Below are 5042 nucleotides of genomic sequence, written 5' to 3' on the forward strand. Positions count from 1 at the left end.
GACTATTTATCGGACACTGGTATCTCAGAAAATACCTACATAACTATAACTTGGATGACCCCATTTGTAGGTTATGCAATGAGAAGGAAGAAACAGCTACCCATATCATCGTTGAATAACAATCAACCAGGTTATCCTGGGATACAATGAAAACCCAGGGAAAAAGAGCTGAAGCAACGACAATCAATGACCTAGTACTTCCTAAGAAAATGATCGAGTGGATTGCACTGTACTAAGGAACTAGTTAAGAAAATAAGAGAGAAGTCCATTACATTTAGTGGTCTATTGACCAAATTACTTCTTTCAATTAATGAATCATTTTATGTAAGGTTTTGGTTGAAATGAAAAAGCTAGTGCCACGAGCGGGATTCGAACCCATGACCTCGGCTAAATACGCCGCTGCTACCGTGACTTCGATCCACTCGGACACCAACTCCCCGTCTCAACCTACAACCTTTCGAATTTTCCCTCCTTTTTGCCATTTTTCAAATGTCGAGTAATCAGGATTCGACTCTCGGCGACATATGGAGTGGCCACGGGGAGCTGTTAGTGAAGTTTACTTCGTTTTACTTATTAAGTCCATTATATTTTGGGGTCTATAGATCAAATTACTTTTTTTCAAAATTAATCCTTTTATGTAAGATGATGAAGGCCCTGAAGATGATCTCAATAAAGATCGAAACGTTGGCATGATAAAGAAAATGTTTTTCTAAAACCTACGTCACACCAGACTGCACCTCACGATCTCCAAATAATCATTGGCTAACGGTCACTAAGCACCACACACATTTTTATGTAAGGTTTTGGTTGAAATGAAAAATGGCAAAAAGGAGGGAAAATTGAAAAGGTTATAGGTTGAGATGGGGAGATGGTGTCCGAGTGGATCGAAGTCACGATGGCTCAAGTGGAAGAGCAGCGGCGTATTTAGGCAAAGGTCGTGGGTTCGAATCCCGCTCGTGGCACTAGCTTTTTCATTTCAACCAAAACCTTACATAAAAAGATTGATTAATTGAAATAAGAGAGAAGATTGTAGTGCTTGGGGATGAACCCATCCCCCACTTCGTAGTGTCCATTATCATCAAACAAGAAATGGATTAACTCTATAGATGACAGACGTAATAATGATTAAAGAACTCTCATCAAAACTGTCAATCACATTTCTGCGGGGTAGACAATGTAAAATGCAGGTCTCTTTACTGGTCACTGATTTCTGAGAAAACACCTACAGCAAGGGTATATCAACGATGAGCCCATTTTAGATTAGGCATTGAGTAGAAAGAAACTCTCAACCATAAGGTATAAATATGACCCGGGAAAAGATTTGTAGGAATGACAGTCAATAACCTTTTACTTCGAGGATCGAGTCGAGAACTGAAATAAGGGACTCGGAGAAGTACAATAAATCAAGTATTAAACACCCCGCTCATCATCATCATCATCAATATCAATGATAGCCCTCCTTCTTTACATTTATTAGCCTTCCAGTGAACAAAAATCCCTTTTACCTATAAAATCAGCCGATATTTTCATCCGGTAAGTAAATAATCTCGCATCAGTAGATTCCCACTCCTTTGTGAATCAAACTTCCCTTCTATTCTGACTGAAATTGGAAAAGTTTCGTAAAGTAAACTGAAAGTTGGTTATTCCCACGTGATTTATGTAACAGCTCTGATAACTGCATTCTTTTGCAAGGATGTTTTACAAGTTATGCCTCGTTATTCGGGACGTACGTCCTAAGTGGAAAAATTGCACCCTTTAGTTGTATCTCGCCAAATCGATCCAGTTTACCGACCGTTCCCATAAATCGGGCATACCTGTTCACAGCTGTCGTCAAGCATAATACGTTACGCTATCAGTGTAACCTTGTCAACCATCTATTCCAGGCCACGGGAAATCTTGGTCACTAAAAGCATGAAATGAAACGAAAATGGCTATGAATGAATATCGTCAAATCTATACAGAAAACAGGGACAGAGTGAATCCCTTCATAAAATGAAATAAGGTATTTAATAAAAAATATTGTTACCGTAAAAAATCAGTTATAAAACTTTTTTAATTATTTTTGATGGATGAGGATAAGACAAATGTTAATTGCTGAACAAATGTATTTTCTTCGGTCTTAAAATAAACTGAAAAAATTGTTAAAATATGTCCATATAAAAATAAAATAATAACGTCATTTATTTCATATTTAATTGATTCTATATCCAATTTCCATGAACAAAAATTAAAAACATTATGGATATGCGGACCAATATGTTCATTAATCGCCTCGCATATTAAATATTATATCGCATATCATAAATTAAAAGTTGCTTCAAACAGCATTTTTGTTGGTTGGCTTTCATTTGCCACGAGTGTTACAGTTATGGTGTGATCTTGGGGGAAAAACAGTTTATTTAAAAATATTAACCGTTTTTCAAAAGGATATTAGTCTCGAAAAGTTTAGAAACGTGTTTACAAATCCGTGATGCATATGTTCTTCAGACATTTTAAAAACAAATATATGTTAAAATATAAAAAGACACGCGCGCACTTTTGGCGGGCCGTTACTCCACGCTTAATTGAAAGGACACAAGGATTTTTTTTTAAAACTTAATTCCCTGTTTGCCCTAGAACTAATTACGAGGGGAAAGCGGCTTTAGACCAAGATTTTAATTGAAAACGAAATGGATATTCCCCTGTTGTTTTCCCCTAACAAGGGCATGTCACACTCACAGACAGATAGATTCCTTTGAAGAGTATAAAGAGGACTGCCCAATAGGTAATAATCACTACAATCGTACACTTTTTAGTGGGCGGAGATAAACAAGTATTAGATTTAGTAGGTGGAGCTAAATGAGTACTACTCGTAGTCAACGCAGAAAACGAGTTTTAGCCTTAGTGGGTGGACCTGAACGAATATTTGGCTTAATAGGCGAAGCTAAATGAATATCAGGCTTACTCAAAGGAACTAAACGAATATTAGACTGAGTGGACGAGCTAAACTAATATTATGTTCAGTCGGCGGAGCTAAATGATTTTTAAGTTCAGTGGGCGAATGTAAAAGAGTGTTAGGCTAGGCGGGAGAAGCTAAAGAGTATTAGGGGTAGTGGGCGGAAGTCAATGTGTATTAGGCACAGTGGATGGAGCTAAACAGTATTAAGCACATTGAGTGAAGGTAAATGAGTATTAGGTTTAATCAATGAAGCTAAAGAGTATTAGGCGCTTCGTGGGCGGAGGTTATGACTGTTTTGATCGTCGGCGGAGCTAGACGACAGTTTGGGTCAGTGGGCGGAGGTAAACGACAATTTGACTTAGTGGGTGGAGCTAAATGATTATTAAGAACAGTGGGCGGAATAAAAAAAGTATTACTAGTTTTATCGATATTTTTTTATCAATATAATTTGAAATTTAAGTTTGGGTGATGAGACCTTCTTTAGAGGTTATATGGACCAAAAACAACTTTTTGGGCTATTCCGAGCTTTTGGAAAATTATTCCACCATCATCAGAGCATCTGTTTCGAAGTTCGATGAAGAGTGTTTTCGATGATTATCGTCCTGCAGCCAATTAAGTTTGGGTGATGAGACCTTCTTTAGCGGTCATATGGAGCAAAAACAACTTTTTGGGCTGTGCCGAGCTTTCGGAGGATTATTCCACCATCATCAGAGCATCTGTTTCGAAGTTCAATGAAGAGTGTTTTGGATGTTTATCGTCCTGCAGCAAATTAAATTTGGGTTATGAGACCTTTAGAGGTCATATGGACCAAAAACAACTTTTTGAGCTGTTCCGAGCTTTTGGAGAATTATTTCACCATCATCAGGGCATCTGTTTCGAAGTTCGATGAAAAGTGTTTTCGATGATTATCGTCCTGCAGCAAATTAAGTTTGGGTGATGAGACCTTTAGAGGTCATATGGAGCAAAAAGAACTTTTTGGGCTGTGCTGAGCTTTCGGTGGATTATTCCACCGTCATCAGAGCATCTGTTTCGAAGTTCAATGAAGAATTTTTTGGATGTTTATCGTCCTGCAGCAAATTAAATTTGGGTGATGAGACCTTTAGAGGTCATATGAACCAAAAACAACTTTTTGGGCTATGCCGGGCTTTCGGTGGATTATTCCATATTATAACTTGAAAGTTATAACTTTCCTCTATTCCAATTCTTAAGTTCCAGGCTTGTTAACGTAATAGGTGTGGACCATGAAATCCTGCGATGGGCAGAGCTAAGATTCATTGTGCGTGGTTTATACTTTACATTAAGGAGAGTGAGGACCGCGGTGTCCGACTTGCCGAATTGTATTTTCCTCGCTATCGGTTCGAATCCTGACACAGCTAATGAATTTAATTAGTGATAATATGAAAAGGTGTTGAAAATTGTTTTGACCCATCCACGGTGACACCTAAGTATTTGGATGTTATTGAATGGGAGTGATTGAGAGTAGGCAATAGAATCTCAACTAGTTTTTCATATGTTTGACAGATTGAGAGACAGAGAAGGAAAGCAGGGTTTGAACATAGATTTAAAAACTATTATGGAATCGTTTTTTGGCTCATCCTTTCTGTCAAACCTGTAATGACAGTTGTCATCTAAGAAAATAGGACATAGCTGAATCGATGCTACCAACAAGCACTTTAGGGGACGTCGGAGGCCGCAACGGTTAAGGCATAGACACGTCGCTCATCACTGTAAAGTAAAGGCACCGGGTTCGAATCCAGCGGCTCTGAATTCGAACAACATATTTACTAATGTGCTTTTTTCAAAACCACCGATACCCTTAATATGACCTCTGCTGTTGCGAGCCCGCCTAAAAATAGCACTTTCTCTTTGGTGAACAACCACAAAAATACCGAAGAAAAATGGGGCTGTGGTTCGAGAACGTAGTTTATCTTGGCCGTAGCAAATAACAGGTGGCTTGAGGCCGATTATTAAATTTTCACTTGTTGCACATTATTTAACGGCGATGTTTCCGCGCTAATTCAACATAATAAATCTTGTTCATCTATAAAACCCTAGAAACTTAATACATCCGAATTACGTTCACTAGCAGAAAATACTAAAATAA

The sequence above is a fragment of the Cimex lectularius genome, unplaced genomic scaffold (assembly GCF_000648675.2).
Source record: "Cimex lectularius strain Harlan isolate CLEC.00 unplaced genomic scaffold, Clec_2.1 scaffold52, whole genome shotgun sequence".
NCBI lineage: Eukaryota > Metazoa > Arthropoda > Insecta > Hemiptera > Cimicidae > Cimex > Cimex lectularius.